Below are 19,681 nucleotides of genomic sequence, written 5' to 3'. Positions count from 1 at the left end.
CACACCCAGCAACAGGCCGCAGACTTCTTGTGTGTCAACTTGTGAGACAGGGGCTGACAATGTGAGCCCCATGCAGCAAGGAAACCACAGAGCAAGGTTCTGTGAGTTACTGGAAGGGTCACACACTGCAGGCCGAGGCCACAACAATGGCTAACACAACCACTGAAGTTCTCTGTTTGAGCAGGAAGCCATTCTGGGTGCTGGGCACAGTACGAAGCACCTCATAGGACCACTGTGGTCACCTAGAACTGAAGGGGTTTAATGGGACATGCTATACACACACACATACACACACACACACACACACACACACACACACATATATGTACACACCGTCTCAAACTGTGAGGTATGTTCAAGATGCGCTTTCTTGGGAGGAAGGGGTGCCAGAACATTGTTGGGGTGCATGTGCACCTATATGCACATGTATATAGATGTCAGAGGTAACCTCAGATATGTGTGGTTCCTCAGAGGTTGCCCACATTGTTTATTGAGACTGGCTCTCTCACTGAGGCCAGGGCTTATGGAGTAGGCTAGGCTGGCTGTCCAGTGAATCCCAGGGATCCCCCTGTCTCCTCATCCCCAGTACTGGGGTTACAAGCATGTACAAGCTCAGACTTTTTAACATGGGTTCCGGGATCAGTGTCAGATCTTTGTGTTGCCATGTCAAGCGCATTACTACATGAGCCAGCTCCCCAGCCCCCTGTCTGTAATACTCTTGACAATAATAGGAATGACGGCCTGCCAGCAACTCTCTGAAATTAATCTTAGATTCTCCATAATGACAAAACTTGAGGCCCCAGAGGTTTTGGATTCATTGTGGTGAATGAATGGGGGATGGGGTATGAGTGCATGTGAGAAACAAGAAAATGTGTCACTTCCTGACTTTCAGGGACACTGAAACCACTTCAGCATGTTACCAAAAGTAAATTGCAGGGTCTAAACACATACTGGTCTCCTTTCTGGGCTCAGCAGGGGCTGGCAAGATCTCTCAGTGGTGCATCATTCAAGGTAGACTGTAAAAACTGCACTTTGCTTCCCCAATGTCTTGCAAGGCCTGAGGGGCTCCACTCAGCTCAGCATCAGATGTGAATGGGAAAGTAAATAGCTATGGCTGCTGACAATGCTGTTCCCAGTCCTGACAGTTGAGGGGCTTTCCACTTAGAAGCTTGGAGCCTTTGGAGCTCAGAGCCTAGAGCTTGAAGCATCTGGGTATCCCTGCAATACTCATAGTCAGTTTGGCAGATTAGTACTTGCTCTGCCTCCAAAATTTGCTACTGATACAACCTTGAAAAGGGGACTTGTAAATCTTGTAAGTTTCATGAGCTTCCTAAGCCTTGTGTGTGTCATTTACTTCCTACGCCTTGTATGTTTCCTTTGTTGTCTGAGTCTTAGCCAGTCTTCCTCCAGGAATAAACGGCCTACACAGAAAATGACATCACCAAGTCACCACTGGTGTCTGGCCTAAAGCATCAGATGCATATTGTGGCCTGGGGTCTGTGGGCAGGAGTCCTGGCGCCTCCACAGGCCTCTGCTCAAGCTCTGGATCTTGCTGTAGTCCTGGTGTGGACCAGCTGCATTCTTATTTGAAGGTGGGGGTTGGGGAAGAGTCATCCCCTTCCGTGTTTCTTCAAGTTGTTATCGGAGTTTTCTGAAAAAGAACCCTGCACTGTGCAGGCCCTGGGTGAAGAGGACAGCCGTATACCATCTTGTTTACTTATGGCCTCTTTCCATATCTGTCAGGATGCTATTCTGACTCCTGTGTCTCCTCGTGCCCACAGCCCAGCATCCAGACAGGTTTGGGGCCCATTGTGACTACTCCGTAAAACACTCTCTCCATTTAGCATAGTGGGACATCATGTCTGTCATCCCAACACTCAGGAGGGTGAGGCAGGAGGATCCTGAGTTTGAGCCCAGCCAGGTCTACAGAACATGGCTTCAAAAATCAAAGCAGTTACAAGCTACTCCAGCAGTCAAAGCCCCGCAATCTGGGCTGCACGCCACAGATGCAGAGATGATGTAGATAATTCCGTCCTCTCCCCTAGCACAACACAGACATGAGATAGTGTGCTTCGGCACAGTGTGCCCACAGCCACCTTTGCAGGCCTGCCTTTTCGAGCTGCCTCGAAGTGATATTCAGGGATATCACTATGCAGAAGCTGGTCCTAACTCTTCTCTGGTCCCTTGTCTCTTTTCTCTGCATATGGAAGATATATATCAACAAGTGGAGCTGAGAGGGGACCCAGTCAGTAAAGTGCTTGAGGACCTGAGTTCAAATCCCTGGCACCTATGTGCAAGTCTGGGCATGGCGGTACACCAGCTGATTATCACAGTTACAAGGAGAGCCCTAGGCCTTGGTGCACAGCCAGTGTGGCTGTGTTAGTGAGCTTCAGGGTAAGTGATAGACTCTGTCTCAGTATCGGTGGAGAACAATCAAAAGAAAACACTTGATGTTGATTTCTGGCCTCTCCATGAACATGCATGTTGATATGTACACGCAGAACATGTACACACACATGCTCACAAACAAAATCATCAAACAATAACTGGCCAGGAGATTCCCGAGGGCACTGGAGAAGCACGGGGTCCCCCACTCCTGGCTGCAGAGGCCCCAGACATGGGCCTGAAAAGCCTGGACGCCTCTCCTTAGAACAGAACTTTGTATTTCAAAATCGGAGGAAAGGAAGGCTGTAATTATTAAAATTGTGTGTATAGAAGAATTTAGCCTTTCATTGAAGGTGTCCTGATGACCCTTCAACAACTGCTCCAGAAGATAATAGGGCTTAGAGCAATTACGCCGCCCGTCAAATCGCAGGCATGAGTGATCCTGTCCGTGCTCTGAGCTGGAACAGCTCTCGGGGCTGCTCATGCACAGCTGTTTCGTTTTAAATATCTTGGAAGAAAGCCGCCAAAGGGGCTGTGTGGGCCAGCCTGGCTGCAGGAGCTTAACTCCTTCCATGCAGAGGGTCTCTTTCCCTCCCATCCTCATCCTTTGCCCTCATCCTTTGCCTTCAGGTCTGTGAAGGGAAGTCTTTGAGCATTGTGTCTGGGTGTTCAAACTCAGCCCCGCTGCTGGAAAAAAATCTCTCAATCAATCAATCAATCAATCTCTCTCTCTCGCTCTCTCTCTCCAAATTGTACATGAAGCTGGAAGGATGGCTTAGCCTGTAAATTTCTTGTCCCCTAAGCATAAGGACCACGGTTTAGGTCTCCAGCACCCATATCATCCCAGGAAGGGGGGGGGGTCCCTTAAAACAAGGCATCCCTTAAAACAAGCCAGACAGTGAACTCTGGGTTCAGAAAGAACCCTACCTCAATATATAAGGTCCAAAATGATCAATAAAGATAATCAATGTCAACGTCAGGCCACCACAAGCACAGGCAAACACAAACACACACCCATACGTATGCAAAGAAAAATTACACATGTTAATAATACACAACATGATGCTTTGTACTGTTATACATGTATAATTGTATGTGTGTATATATAATAATTGGTAGTAATTGAGTTAGACATATGTAGAAATTCAAATATGTATTACTTCTTTATGGTGAGGACATTCTAGACCCCTTTCCCAGCTTACTGAGTTAAATGGTTTCTCTATGTGCTGTTATCTTCTGCACTACATGTGTTGTAGCACATCAGTGACTTAGTGCCTGTCACTCATCTTTCCCCTGTCCCTCCCCTATCCCCACCCCCACTCTCCCCACCTCTAGTAACCACCATTCTGCTCTAAGATTCAAGATATCATCTTTCGTATTGCACAGGCAAATCTCTGTGACCTTTGTCTTTCTATGCCTGGCTTATTTCACTTAACACAATGGTGCACAGTCCCACCTGTGCTGTGACAAATGACAGGGTTTCATTTTATATAGCTGAATAGTATTCTGTGGCCTAGATGTACCACAGTATTTCTTTACCTATCCAAGTGGCTACGGAGATTTCATTTGCTCCCATTTCTTGCATTTTGACTTTCAATTCTATTGGTGGACAGCTTCCAAACTCAGTGACAAGTTTTAAGATGTGATATAGGATAGTGCACTCAAGGTCCTGACTAAGAACCGGCTTGGCAAACTGGCTGATTTGAGAAGAATTCAACAGCACAGTTGTTCACAGGGCTCGGCCTAGATTTTGAGGAATGCAATGAGATAGTGTGGACCTCAGGGGATTCTTGGAGCTGATGCCTGCCCTTCCCTCAATCCCTAGGGTCAGAGGCAGGGATCTGTTATCAGGATTTGAAAGATGCAGCTGTGGGAGGAGGAGGTGACAGCCACTGGGAGCTTTAGCTTCAGATCTAAGGCATCTGGGAGCAGCAAGCACCCTCAGCAGCAGCACAAGGGGACAAACACATGCACGCACGCACGCATGCACACACATACATGCACCACTGTGGTCTTTTCCAGTGATGCCTAACACAATTAGAGGCCAAAAGTAGGCAGGAGGCGGAACCACTGATGCATTCTGGTCAGGTAAGCCTCCTGGGACTTTGGGAAGTGTGGGAGAATTGCAATAAGGCCAAACTGCAGCTGTAGGTTCAGCACCAAGGAGTCTGAGGATGTAGGTTTACCCTCCTGACTGCCCTTCTAGCTGAAGCCAAAAACCTTGCAAGCAGCCAGTGGTGAGCTGACTCAATGACAATATGCAAGGGCTCATTGAACCTACCCAAATTATCAAAAGGGCATTGATCAGGAGCCTTCTGGGGACCCAGAAGCCAAGGCTTAAGGCCCCTGGGTCACTAGAGTAACCCTGACTCGGTTAACTATTCACGTCAGTTTGGCAGGGCTACAAGCACTGATATCCATCATTCACCAGGCTAGCTGTTGCTGGGCAGGTAGTGAATGGGCAGGATTAACATCTACCTACAATGTAGCCTTTAAATCTAAGAGATCAGTCTTGATGTGTGTGTCTCCTCCAGCCAGCTGAAATCATTGAGACTAAAACTTTTCTTGAAGAAGGAAATAATTGCGCCCAGAGACTGTTATGTAAAAATCCTGCCTAAGTTCCTAGCCTGCCAGCCTTCTAAACAGGCTTCAGACCAGCCAGCCACAGTCACGACGCCTGTGCTTTCCAAGTAAATGGTTTGATCCACTGATCTGTGTGCTCATCCATCATCCATCCATCCGTCCATCCAACCGTCCATCCATCCATCCATTCATCCATCCATCCACCTATCCTCACATATATTTATCTACTGTTTGTACACCTATTCTCTGATCCATTCATTCATGTATCCTCCCATTCATACAATCACATATCTGCCCATCATCTACTCTCCTATCCCTCTCTCCATCCAGCCCCCTCTCCCATCCATTCACCCATGTATCCTCTCATACATATATCCATGATACGTGCTTCTGTTTTCTGACCACTTGCTCATCCATCATCCAGCCAGCCAGGCCATCCATTTTCCCATCTATCCACCCTTTCATTCATCCATATTCTCATCCATCAACCATCTAGCCACTCGCCTATCTATCTATTCTCTTATCCATTTATCTACCCATCCATCATTCATCCATCCCTCTGCCCATCTATCTGTCTTTACTTCTATCCTCTATCTACTTATCCCCCCAGATACCCACCTTCAATCCATCTCTCTCTCCTCTGGGTTCATTGTCTAACCTATGGCTGGGCAACGCCTGGAACTTGTAGACAGTTATCTTGCTACCTCTCATAGGTCCAGGCTCAGAAGGGTCCTGGGGCCCTTGAATAAACACTCCACCCAGTGCACACAGGATGCTGCTGCAGCTGCTCCAGCGACCACATGGGATACTGCTGGGTTGTCTGTTCTGCCTTCCCCACCTAATTGTTTCCCCCTTGGTGGCTACTGAGAATCCTGAAGTTGCTTAGTTAAGTCCTTGCCTCTGCCCCAGAGCCATCTGCCAATGCCAAGTGCCACATCATCTGGCTGTCACTAGAGCTCACACCCATCTGCTAGCCTAGAAGCAGCTATGGCAAACGGGATGCATCCTGTGGGTTCCCATTACCACCACAGCCAGGTTTGTTCTTGAGGCTGCAAACGCAGTACTGGGCTGTACGCTCCCTGAGTGGATTTACTCCATGTTGAGGACACACATGGAACACAGAGTTGGACACCCATTTTTACCCCAGAAAGCTGGGCGTTCTGACCCAATGGGCTCTGTGTTCTTTGAACCGGATCATGGGAGATAAGCTTTCAAAAGGAAGAGAAGGGCTCCCTTGAAGTTGGTATTCCCACTGGAGCAAGGGCCAGAGTTAAGAAATACAAGAGCAGTGAAGGTTTCAGTCTGGAGAACAATGATGTCCCAGTCTGATGGACTCGGGATTGCCAAGGAGAGATATCTGTAGGGTCCTGTGGGGAGGGGCTGAGGGGGCAGTGAAGAAGCTCTGACAGTTAAACGCAGAGGAAAGACATGCCAAGAAGTAGGAGGAGCAAAACTGGAGGAGAAATGGACATAGAGTAAACCTGCACTCCATCAACACGTACCGGGGATAGTGAGCTGGAGACAAAGGACCATGGTCTATCCTGCAATGGATTAGGAAGAGGAACAAAGACACTCGAGGGTTCTGAGACGCTATGTGTCTGACTATCTGATTGCTCTCAGCCTCAACACGATCAGAGATGGAGATGGTGGGTGAGCTTTAGTGCATCCTTAGAACCATCAAGGCTTGGGTATGTCCCCCCAAGAGTCATACATTGAAGCCCTGACCCCACTTACACACACACACACACACACAGGGGATTATGGAGGGAGACCTCAGAATGTACCTTTCAGAAGGAAATAAAAATGAGGCCACCATGGGGGTCCTATTCTTGGTTGTCAGCTTAACTACATTTAGAATTAACTAAAACCCCAAATGGCTGGGTACACCTGTGAGAATTTTTTTTTCCTAAATCATTTGAAGTGAGAGGACCCAGTTCTTATCCCAGTCTTTTGGGTTGGAATATCCACCTTTAACCTGAGCCACATCTTCTGCTGGCAGGACAAGGAAGAAGAAAGCAGTCTCTCTCTTTGCCTGCTAGCTCTCACTTTTGCTAACAAATCCATGTCTTCACTGGCATTAGAGCCTACTCCTTAGGGATTCTGGCATATACTGAAGTCCAGCTGAGATATCCACCCTCATGAACTGAACAGCTACTGGGTTCTTGGATGAACCTTCCATTGATACACAGCCATAGTTGGACTAGCTGGACCACACCCTATAAGCCATTCTAATAAATCCCCTTTATTTATAATAAATGTTCTATAAGTTCTGTTTCTCTGGAGGGCCCTGACTAATACAGGGGCTTTAATCTGAGATGTCTGGTGTTCATATGCGAGGTTAGGACACAATTACACAGAGGGGTGACACAGAGACATGGCAGGACATGGGAGCTGGTTGTCATGAGCAAACAAAGACAGAACAGCACTGGGATTTCCTGCCTCCAGAATCATCAGAAGATGAGTCTTAACGTACAAGTCCTGGTCTGCGGAGTTCTGTTCTGTGCCGTGTCCGCAGTCATTACACAGACTCCCCTCCTTATGGATTTACAAATATGGAGGCCTCAATGGGACAGGGACTTGCTCCAGGTAGCAGAGTGTGGTCTGCCATGCAGTGAGCTGCTGATCGCCGACAAGCTATTGTCTCTCCCCATTGCCTCTCACATTGTGAAATATTGACCGCCTCCCCATCAATCGCCTCGTCTGTGCAAACAACAGGCCGCTGTGAAAGCAAAGCAGGCTCTGTTTGTTGTTTTAAATAATGATTCTTCTCCTAGAGTCAGATTCCCTCCTCCCACAGCATCCGCCCTTCTGCCTCCTCCAACTCCTGATCCTGATGACCAAACCCAAGAAAGAGGAGCTTCCACCCGCACGAACCTAGCAGAAGCCCGGTGGGACCTGTCTCTGTGACCCTTGGAGGTGGTGGCACCAGCAGGAGATTTAAGGGGGAAATTCTATGAGGTGATTAGAAGGGCAGAGCCTGCATCAGAAAGTAGGTTGGCCTGGAAATAGAGATTTGGGTGCTGTGAGTTGAAGCATGAGGGTTTGAAATCAGAGAGGCAGGAGTAGGAGAGAGAAGGAAAAGTTAGCACCAAGAGTATGGGTAAGAGGACCAGTATCTCTGTCTCTGTCTCTCTATCTCCATCTCCGTCTCTCTGTCTCCATCTCTGTCTCTCTATCTCTATCTCTCTATCTCTATCTACCTCTATCTCTATCTCTCTACCTCTCTATCTCTCTATCTCTATCTATTTCTCTATCTCTGTCATCTCTCTCCTATCCTGTTCTTTCCTCTCTCTGTGTGTCTTTCTCCATGTCTCTTTGTCTATGTCTCACTTTTCCTGTCTCTGTCTCTCTGCCTCTCTGTCTATGTCTCTCTCCCTCTCTCCCTCCCTCTCTCCCTCCCTCTCTCCCTCTCTCCCTCCCTCCCTCCCTCCTTCCCTCTGTAAAGGAAATCTTACTGAGAAAGCCTCGGAGAGAGACCAAACACTGAGAAGCAGCTCTCCGACCCCCAGCTTCTCCCAGGGTCTCCTGTCCTTTGGTCTTAGTTTGGATGTCTTCAAATGTAACAAAAAAAAAAAAAAACAAAAAAAAAAACCTGTCTCAATTTGCCCACTCAGCAAGAAAATGAGTTATCTTTGAAAACAGAATTCTCAAGTGAGGAAGGACACCCTGGAGGAAGACATAGGTCACCAACGAGGAGGGAAGTCTAGAAGGGAAAAGGAGCCTTCTAAGAGAAGGGAAGTCCTGAAAAATGAGGGAGTCTCCGGGGAGGAGAAAGTCTTGAGGGGAGTCTGTGGGAAGAACTCTGAAAGATGAAGCTGTGACAGAGAGGAACCCTGAGGAGGAGGAAGTCTGGAGGAAGAAGAGGCGGGACAATGGCCCTGGCAGGTTCATTTACAGCCTCTGTATTGCTTGCAGGCCCTGGAGGTTCCCATCTGCCCACACCTCCATTCTTCATCATTGTCTCCATTGTGGGTGTTCCCTCTGACAGTTGAAGGTGGCTACCACATAGACAGGCCAACATCTACCCATGATGGGCATGGTGTTTCTCAGTGTTGTCTTTGGCTAGGCTTTCTAGACAGTTCCCCCCATCGTCCTCAAAGGAAGGCTCAGCCACCTATCGAGGTCCCATGCTAAGTCAGTAAGGGGTAAGATGAAATTTGGATCACCCTCTGTTGTGGGGGAGGGAGGCCATCTCAAGAAAAGTGGGTCACAGTGGCACACCTGGGAGTATTTTCGCGGAGACAGCTCTGCTTCTCCCTGAACACCGACCTGCTGTTCTCTTGAGCCTCCTCCTATGAAGGGGTTTGAAGAAGGGTGCTAATGATGTAACACGGGGCCTCCTGTGGAGCAGGCAAGTGCTGCATCACTGAGCTTCACCCTCAGTCCAAGAGTGTCACCTACATTAGAGGTCACCTCGCCTCAGCTCCTCATGACAGACGCTCAATCTCAATTCCCCAGTATTAGAGAGAGCTCACTGCAATCAGCTTGAGAAGAACAATAGGTAACTTCTGGTTCATCACTTGGGACATCACTCAGAAGTCACGAAGAGCGAGTGGCTACTTACAGCCCCTCGGAAAAGGACTGTGCCCATAGGGGCTGTGACGATTCCCCAGGGTTTCCACATGGCCTGGGAAATGTGGAGATTTAAGAGAAAACATACAAAATCACCAACCAACTACCAGACGAATGGGAAATGTTCAAAAATATGAGCACTATTTGGGGTGTCACAAGCCTACAGCAGCTATGGATGTAGTGACCAGGGATATGAACCATTCCCATTTGTAGTCAATCCCACATACTAAAGAGCTATCTACTAAAATGACAAGTGTGCCAACTGAGGAACCAAGAGTGAGGAGGAGAGGTAGGCAAGCGTGGGGTGGGGGACCCATAACTCAAGATATGGAAATTAGGTCATGGGATCACTAGGGGGTGAAGGCTAGAAAATGGCTGTGACCCTTATCCTTCTAGGACAGCCTAAGAGAGAGGCAGAAAACATGGGGAAAATGAGTCACAGGGTCAGGGGGTGGCGAGCTAACAGTGGAAGTTTCGAGCAGAGCAGAGGGGTGACTTGGCGATAGTCTTCCAGACTCTAATCCAGGCTAAGGTGAACTACAAAGAGAAAGCTGGTTGTGTCTTGTTGAGAACCTTCCCAGTAAGATGGGAAGGCTGGAAGGGGAGTGGAGACAGAACCATTGAGTAGGGGACACTGGGGTCAGAGCCTGCATCAACTTTCTCCAGACACTATCAGATGTCGACACGGACTGTGTGAATCCTGAGAGCTGTGTGTAATACGATCATCTGTGGTCAGTGCTTTGGGGGCCCTTTGTCAGCAGGACAGGAGCCCCTATCTTGCATTCTACACATTTCCATGGGGTTCCTTTAAGTCCTCCCCCATTTGCATAAAAGAAGTTCATGCCTCCTTGTCAGTTCAGGAACAGTAATCCTAAACAAGATAGCAACAAGAGGAAATCCAATGCTTAAGCCAGAGATGATGAATACTACCAGCACACGTGCCATAACTCAGCCCACCTCTGCCCATGGCAGACATAAGCAGTCTATCCCTGAATTGTCTATGCCTTCCCCCAGCAACCTAGTCACAGTTCAAGAAACTTTCAGAGTCGTGATCATTGTGTTTTACGTTAATAAACTCCTTCCCTTTACTAAAGAGCAGAAAAACATAAATAATAGAGCTAAAGCTTGTGCCACTGCGTAAATATCCAGGACCCTGGAGATCCAGCTCAGCAGTCTTATTATCAGCCTGTTTTGTTTAAATGTAAGCAATAAATATTTTGCCGATTATTAATGGAAAAGCAAGCTTATGAATTGCAGCTATTACTGATCAATTGGACGGAATAATTACTACAATCACTGCATAATTCAATCCTTCCTGGCCTGAGAGAAGGATGTATGAGCTCTGGCAGCTCCTTGCCTCAACAGAGTCCCAGAAACAAAAGGAGACAATTCTTGAATTCTTGGGCACCCCAGTTGGTGACTGGTTACCCAGTTTGTCCACAAAGGCTCTGCCAAGCTACTCTGCTGGGGGAAGCTGCCTCTGAAGTCCTCAGTGGTTGGAGTTGCTCAGAGGAAGAGGAAGAAGAGGAGGAAGAGGAGGAGGAAGAAGAGGAGGAGGAGGTGACAGTAAGCCTTGAACCAGAGCAGCATGGGAGATGGTGGAGAAGGGCTGGGATCCCAGAACCCTGGAGGCTGAGGGAGGAAGATGGTAAATTCTGAGCCAACTTAGACAACATAGTGAGTTGTAGCTCATAAAAGTAAGGGCTGCTGATGACACACACACACACACACACACACACACACACACACACACGGAAAGGCCTGAGACTCATCAAATTGTGTACAAAGTGGCACGATTAAGATATCTGCAGGAGCTCAACTGTAAGCCAAGTCATAGGTGGGAAATGTTCTAATACACAGGCTCAAATGTGAAAGATGATCAACACATTGCTTCTGTGAGCAAGAACAGTGTGAGAACTCTTTAAGATTTTATTTTATTTTATTTTATTTTATTTTATTTTACTTTATTTTATTTTATTTTATGTGTGTATGTGTGTGGTGTGCTGTGCTTGTGCTTGTGCCTGTGCCTGTGCCTGTATGCTGGTTCCTGCAGACATCAGAAGAGGGCATTCCCTGGACCTGAAGTTAACCAGAGATTTCTGAGCCATCCAGTGTGGGTGCTGGGAATCCAACTCAGGTCCCCTGCAAAAGCACTATGTGCTCTTAACTGCTGAGCTATCTTTCCAGTCCCAGTGATAGCTCTTTAAAATCCTAATAAGTATACTGAGGAGATGAATCAATGAGTCCAGTCACTTGCTGCTGGGCCTAGGGGCCTCAGGTTAATCCCCTGAGCCTACATGGTAGAGAGGGAGAGCCACCACTAGCATGTTGTCCTCTGGCACCCATGCACCTGCTATGGCACCCACGCACCCCCCAACCTTATATAAATAAATGTAATTTGATTTTTTTAAAAGAAAACAGGTTTCTTCTACTGCTGAATATTGTGGCCCACTCTGGTATTTAGGAGACAGAAAGAAAAGGATCACAAATCCAGGCTGACCTAGGCTATGTTAGAAAGATCCTGTCTCAGAAATGCAAACTAGGGGCTGGAGAGATGGCTCAGGGGTTAAGAGCACTGGCTGCTCTTCCAGAGGTCCTGAGTTCAGTCCCCACCAACCACATGGTGGCTCACAACCATCTACAATAGGATCTGATGCCCTCTTCTGGCATGCATATGTACATGCAGATAGAGCACTCATATAAATAAAATAAATCTTAAAAAAAAAAAGAAGGAAAGAAAGAAAAATGCAAACTATAACAGAAAATATGGTAACAGCAATGGCTGGCAGCTATGGCAGTGCTGCAAGGCACAGGTTGGATGTGCCTGTTCCCTCCCATCTCTTTATCCAGTGACCACCATGTCTCATCGTCAGCTCATCATTGGCCACACTAGGAATTTTCAGCACAGAAAGCAGGCAAGTTTGTTTGTTTGTTCATTTGTTTGTTTTGAGAACCCACTAATGTGTAGTGACTAGAACACCACTGACTTGGGGGACTCTCTATGACTGGACTGGACCATCAAAGTCACCTTCTAACTGCATCATCTCTGCTCCCCCTGTTTAGCCTGTGGTACCCACTCTAGCTTTCTGGCCAGTCAGCACACAGGTTGGTCACGATTCTGACTCCAGGTTCTCCTGATGGCTATTATTCTCCTAGGTATGTTTAGGCCCAGATCTCTAATTCCCTTGGGGCTTTTCTGAGGTACTCTCTTCTCCACTAGTGCTTGCCTTGCTGTGCAACACTGCCAGGCTTTCTCCTGATGTGCCTTCCTGAGCAGTATAAGATGTAGTCTCTCTTAAGGCATCTTTTACTAGTTTACCATTCCTGTTCTCTCTCACCTGAAACACAGAAGTTAAGCATCAAAGGAGGCCGACCTTTTTATACCCAGCTCTTTAAGCTGTGCCTGGCATTTACCAGATGGCCGCTCAGTTTTCAGTGAATGAATGAATGAATAAATGAAGGACCTAGTTGATTTTCCCTTTTCACTGGAATGAACCCATCTGTATTGGGTTGACTATCTAGATCAATGATAAACAGCCAAGGTCAAGCAGTCCATGCTACACATGAGGAAACCAAGTACAGCCTGTGATAGTCATCATCCCATTGCTATGGCAAAATACCTGAGTTAATCAACTTATAATGAAAAAAAAGCTTGTTTTGGCTCAAGGTTTCAGTGTTTTCAATCCATGGTCACTCGTCTCTGTTGACTTTGGGCCTGTGTCAATGCATCATGACAGACCGTATGTGACAGAGTAAACTGCTCACTTTATGAAATTTGAAAGGCAAAAAGAGAGGGGCAGGGCCCCAATTCACAGAGAGAGGAGAGAGAGAGAGAGAGAGAGAGAGAGAGAGAGAGAGAGAGAGAGAGAGATTGATTCATCCTCTGATGAAATGCCTTTCTTCTGTTAGGCTTTGTCTCCTAAATGCTGCACCCTCACCCAGTACCACCAGAGGCCAAGGACCAGGCCCTCAATGCCTGAGCTTCAAGAAGCACTTCCTCAAACCACAGCGGAGCCAATGAGAGAAGTGACAGCTCTGTTTAGAGGCAAACATGGGCCCAGGGACCAGCGGGGATGCCCCAGGCAGGGCCATGCTCTCCTGCAGCAATTACATGACCATGTCAACACCCTGCATCATTAAATGAACTGCTTCCCCCAGATCTTTTGTGTCTAGAGTCTTTGCTGTGCTGCATTCACTTGGGATGCTTCCAGTGAGCCTCCCATACTCGTCTGCACTGAAGCTCAAGCCTGGAGGCTGCAGAGCACATTACACGGTGGGATCAGAGGAGTGACGAAACTCGCAGCAGGGCTTGTCTATCCTTTGCGCTTTTAAATTTCTTTCTTAATTTTTACTTTTACTAAAGTAATGCATGCACATAATTTAAAAATCAAAGCATACTAAATAGGCATAATTGAAAATGCCATTTCTGTCACACACACACACACTCACACACACACACACCACCCCTGATTCCAGCTCCCCAGAGCCCAGTGCTTCCCACACTTGCAGCCAGACTTGCACTTACTCTTCCACTCTTCCCTCCTACCTTGAAATAATTGGTTTGTAGTCATTTACATTTATTAGTTTGTCCATTTTCAGAATCATTTCTTGGTACCTTGTGATGACAATGGATAAAGTTTGGCTGTTCACACATACCTAACTCAAACCCAAACCCAAGTCTTAAACCTAATGCTCCCAAGACACGGAATACATCACTCAATGAGAGCGTGTTTCATGAACTATGTGGATAGGTGATTTCATCCCTTGGCTGTCCCAGAGTGCAGTCACATAAACCTCCTAGGAGCTGTGAGTAGTCACTCTGTGTGGCCTCCTGGTGGGTGATGAACAAGACATTCCTGAGGCTGCTGCTGGTGTAACTTAAAGACTTTCACCAGTATGTGGAAGGAATCTACTCTAAAATAGTCCAATTAAGCCCTGTCTTTTACAAGTAGTCTTAGCTGTGGTGTTTACTCACAGCAATAGAAAAGTAACTAAGACAGGAGGTTTTGGCCCCACCCCTGTGGCAAGCATATGAAGCCCCCAGGTTCTCAGTGGGAGTCAAGGTTCACTGCAGTGGAGTCTCTGGATTCCACCACCAAGAGTTTCAGCTGGACCCCAGAGCCAGCCTGTCAGGAGCTTGGCCCCAGAGACATGCACAAACTAACTTGTATCTTCTCACTGTCTCAGGCTGCTGGGCCTCTCTAAGCTTCGGTCTGTTCATCTGTAAAATGGAGCCACTAACCAGCACTCCTTCTATAATTGTTGATGGAAATAAGATAAGGTGTCAGCAGGAAAGAGCTTGGTCCCAAGCAGAAGCCTGGGGCTGGAGACACTAATGTCCCCCTCATCTCTCTATTCCTCCTCCTCCATTTCCTCTTCCTTTCCCCTCTCCTCCCATTCACTGTCCTCCCCCTTTCTCTCCTTCCCCCTCTAATCTTCCTTCTTTCATCCCTCATCCTTGCTCTCATCTCTCTCCTCTATCTTCCTTCTGCTTTCCCCTTCTTCTTCTCCATCCTCCTCCATCTCTTCCTCTCCTTCCTCTTCCCTCTCCTCCTCCCTCCTCTCCTCCTCCTCTTCCTCATCACAATTAGCAGAAGCTCTGTGAAACACCCTCATCAGTTCTCCCCAAAGCTATGACAGTACTGGGCTCTCAGCCTGGTACAACATATGCTGGGAGGAAGAAGTGTGTCTCACAGGCATCCCTGTGGGCCAGATGCAGGATCTCAGGACATGCCTCTCAGGGGAGAGAGCATTAACATCTGTAAGATGTATTATCATCCCCCTCTGAAGGAAAGACAACTCAGATGAGAGAGCTCTCTTTCAGGAGGGAAGGCCTGCTTCCTCCTTCCTTGTTATTCCTTGGCTTCCATGAGGTTGGCAGCTTGGGGTTCTGACAGCCCCACCATCAGGAGCTTCAGTGAGTGGGTCATCTATCACACTGCCAGGTCACATCCTGAACCCCATGCATCCTGAAGCAGGATGAAGCCAAAAGTGGCATCAGAAGAAGCCCAGGTCTGCCGGGAGTGGCCATAACTGCTTCCCTGTCATACTCTGACACTGGCTGGGACAATCTGAGACCATAGGGCTCCGTCAATGGCATCTGTGAGGTCCTCAGCCAGTCACACTCTCTGTGCTGGAAAGACACAGGCACATTCTCCCGGCAGACAGAAGGAGACCATTCTACAGACCTAAGTTTGCAACAGCCGCGTTCTGTAGTTCTGAGACTCAAGATACAGAATGGCTTGTGAGCTTGCCAAGAAGCGGTGATAAAGAGTTCCCTTGAAGTGAGAGTCTCTCAGATTCATCAGATGACGGAGCCTTGTTTCTTAGCGTGGCTCCAGTAGGGGCTGAACTCTGCAGTCTAAGTTCAAGGTCAAGAGAGAAGAAAGGAAGAGGGCTGGCATGTGGTTGGTTGGTAGCCTAGCATGCAGGAAGTTGTGGGTTTGATCTCCAGCACTGGATAAGCCAGGCATGGTGGTGCAAACCTGTAAGGCAGGAGAATGAGGAGTTCAGGGTGTCCTTGGCTAGATAGTGAGTTCAAGGTCAGCCTACACTCCAACCAACCCCATCTTAAGAAAGAAGTTAAGAAGGGAGGGAAGAAAAAGGAAGAAAGGAGGGAAGGAAGGAAGGAAGGAAGGAAGGAAGGAAGGAAGGAAGGAAGGAAGGAAGGAAGGAAGAAGGGAGGGATGAAAGAAGGGAAGGAAGAAAGGAGAGAGGAGAAAGGGAGGAAGAAAAGAAGGGAGGGAGAAAGAGGAAGGAGGGAAGGAACAGAGGAAGGGAATGCACAGAGGCAAAGCTAACACAAATCAAATAGAAATAGAATGTCCCTCTGTCTTTTTAATCCCCCCTCCCATGTGTGCAGCACACCACAGTGACGGAGTTGTCCTCACTTCCCATCCCCCTTAAGTATGAGTCGCTCTACCTGGGTACTGGTGCCGGGAGTAATGTCCTCAATTTGCAGCAAATGCTAACACAGCCACAGCGATCATAACTTTGAATGGACTGAGCGTCCTCTCATGCCAGTCACTGACCAAACCAATTCCAACTCCATTACTTCATCCTTTGTACGTGGGAAGGTAACAGTGTCTCAGAGAGGTTACGTGACAGGTGTGAGGCCACACAGCCAGCAAGCAGCAGACCCGCATCTGAACTTGGGTCTGACTCACTCACAGCGCCTGACAGCCTGTAGGCTGAGTCCTCCCTTCCTTGTTTAATAAACCTCGGGGCCCCCACGCCGGTTGTTCAGAACAGGCTCTATATCATCAGAAGGAGTGGGCTGAGGGATTGGAAGCAGGCAATGATCCTCCCTTCCTTTGACGGCCTCTGTTTATTGAGGAACAAATCATAGCTGTTTTCGTTTGTGTTTCTGGCACAATAAAAGTAAAAGATACGCTGGCAATCTGTTTAAAAGCTCGTGCAATTTTGGATTTTGAGCTGATGGATTTATGGTATTCGCAGATCTTATGGACGTGAGGGTGCCAGCCACTGGGGCCCAGCAAGGGCTTCTGAGGCTGTTGTTATTGGTCACACTGGGTGGCCATAGGCCATGAGGACTGACACAGCCGCTACTGCCTCCTGTAGCTCAGAGCCTTAGGTCTACAGCTGTCCTAACTGTTAGGGTCCATGGTAGCCTGGAAGGTGTCTCCTGTCTCCTGCCCCCAGGCTACAATCCCAATCCCAGGGCTCCCTGTGAGCTCTGTACCTTTGATCCTGTGTGATCAGGGACTCCACGGAGTCTTCAATCTTTACCCCTCCTTCTGCCCTGTCTGCTCCTCTCCCTGCCGCTGCTGTCCACTCTGGGACGCTAGTGGCCTTTCATAGCTTCCCATCAGCTCAATATCCCCAGTGACTATCATAGCACCTCGTACATTAAGCTGGCGCTTAATAAATCTTCAGAGGTCCCACACATCCAAATGGCAAACACATGAAGACCAGGCCAGGAGGCATTCATCCACCTAGCTAGGTCCCCTCCCTCTTCCTCTCCCAAGATTCTTCCGGCTGCTACGCATCTTTTTCTCATGTTTGCTTCCTTTCTCTGATCTCTCAATGATGGTGTCACCACACTCAGGTCTGGACACATCTCAGGGAGAAATGTACATTCCTGCTCTACCTCTGATCACTTGAGCCTCAGGGCCTTCTCTGTGTACCTCAGTTTTCTCTTCTGTACAATGGGCACAGCACACCTGCTGTTTGCACTGCAAGGGCAGGATGGGGGAGTGAGGCAAGGGTGGTGCCACTCAGGCATCTCCACACCCAACAAGATGGAAGTCTCTGGAAGCCCCCGCGTGCAAGAGGGTGATGGGTTGAAGCCTTTGTTCTAGAGTTCCAGAGGAAGCATCCTCTGTGAGTCTAAGCCACAGATGCCGACTGTCAGTGGGACCGACAGTTCCATTAGGCAGCTGCCCGCTCTGCCTGTGAGTGATTAAAACGTCACCATCTATCTGACGCGCCATACATCATCTCACCAGACTGGCACTTCATCAAGGGCTGCGTGAGTGTGAGCCGTTCTCGGCATCTTCCCCGGATTGCCCCAAGGCCGTGTAGGCAGAAGTGTGTGTGCAGAGATCCAGGGAGCCTTGTAAATAATCACTAGGCAACCTTTGAAGTGTGCTGGGGGTTAGAATACATGGTGGAAGCTGGAGAGCATCCCTCGAGCATTGAAGCTGGGCTTGGGACCACCTGTCTACTCCTTGACCTTTTTCCAGACCCACAGTTGAGCCCAGGTCACCTGAACCTCCTAGTTCTATACACTTCAAGGGGAATATTCTTCCACCCCAGGCCATGACTCCTTCAGTCTACACAGCCAGGGTCTTGCAAGGTGTGTTATATACAGTAAGTGTCATAAAGTGCTGATTGCGTGCAGGAAGTGACAATCAGAGTTGTAAGGTTCCAAGTCATGGGGAACTTAGTAGTGAGTTCTCCTGCTCTTCATTTAAGGAGATCAGAGCAGCAACAGGAGCAGCAAAATGACCATCACTGGTCTCCACTGTTCACAGTGTAGAGGCATTGTGCTAAGTATGTGACAGATGAAAAGGTGTCTTCATTGTATAGGTGCCCCCCAGAAACCCTGACATCTGTAAAAAGTAAGTCCCAGCATCCAAAATAGCAAGGCTCCTGAGAACAGGATTCCCGGAAGTTTGGGAAATCAGAACCTAGGGTCCTCTCAGAAGGTCCTAGAATCATCAACGCATCCTGACGAGGCTGAGCCTGTACACAGTCCCCACGCCCCCACCCTAGTCTGTCTTTTGCAAGTCACTCATAAAGATGACTTTAAGGATTCAGGTGGTCTCCTTCTGGATGTTGATCCAGAGCCCACACCCTTCTGACAGACTGTTTGCCTCAAAATAAAAAACTGGACCCAGGCTACCCCTTTGTTTGCCGTAAGGACAAGGGTCTTCCAGCCTTCTCGGCTCACCCCAGATCTCTCAGATGGCCCAACAGCACAGGGCACATAGAGGCTCATGTAGCCACTGTAGCAGCAAGACAAGTGTGTGTGTGTGTGTGTGTGTGTGTGTGTGTGTCTGTCTGTCTGTCTGTCTGTCACTGAGGAATGTAGCCAGAAGACTTAAACCTGCTAAGCAAGAACCTACCACGGAGCCACACCCACAACCCCTCACTGGGAGATTCTAGGCCGGTGCTCTACCACTGAGCCATGCCCCCAAGCTAAGTCTTGCCTTTGAACATTGGAGAAGCTCACCCCATACCATTCCACAATATGGATGTGCTGATGAAGATAAGTCCTGCTCTTGACTTTCCGAGTCCAACCTTGGGCTGACCAGCCGCCTGAGAGACTGACTTCTCTTTGCCCTGTGTTTGGCAGATAGACTATATCTTCTTGAATTCTTACAGCAGCTCAAAGAGACAGATGCTGCAGAAGCCATCCTCATTGTACAGATGGGAACACCAAGACTTAGGGAGGCTGAGTCCCTTGTTCAGCAGTACTAGTGGGCAGAGCAAGAATATGAATACAAGCCTGCCCGGACCCATAGCCCAAACTCCCCATCCCTCCCTGCACTGCTCTGATAGCCACAAGCTACACACACACACACACACACACACACACACACGCACGCACTCTGCTCTGATAGCCACAAACTTGTCACGCCAGTTGTTGCCTAAAGTCCCTTCTGTGGCCCCAGCT

The 19,681-nt window shown here is 48.2% G+C and overlaps 1 long non-coding RNA gene across 1 annotated transcript in view; it reads right to left on the bottom strand.

Moving 5' to 3' along the window:
• The window catches only part of Gm46875, a 67,365-nt gene extending 47,684 nt beyond the window's left edge, over window positions 1–19,681 (bottom strand). The window contains exon 1 of the long non-coding RNA XR_003955299.1: window positions 1–19,681. This exon is cut by the window's left edge and continues 30,035 nt beyond it. This is a non-coding gene — a long non-coding RNA (predicted gene, 46875).

This window comes from Mus musculus, chromosome 4 (assembly GCF_000001635.26).
Source record: "Mus musculus strain C57BL/6J chromosome 4, GRCm38.p6 C57BL/6J".
In the NCBI taxonomy this organism is placed as follows: Eukaryota; Metazoa; Chordata; class Mammalia; order Rodentia; family Muridae; genus Mus; species Mus musculus.
The sequence above is the reverse complement of the archived record's forward strand: the minus strand, read 5'-3'. Positions and strand labels throughout refer to the sequence as shown.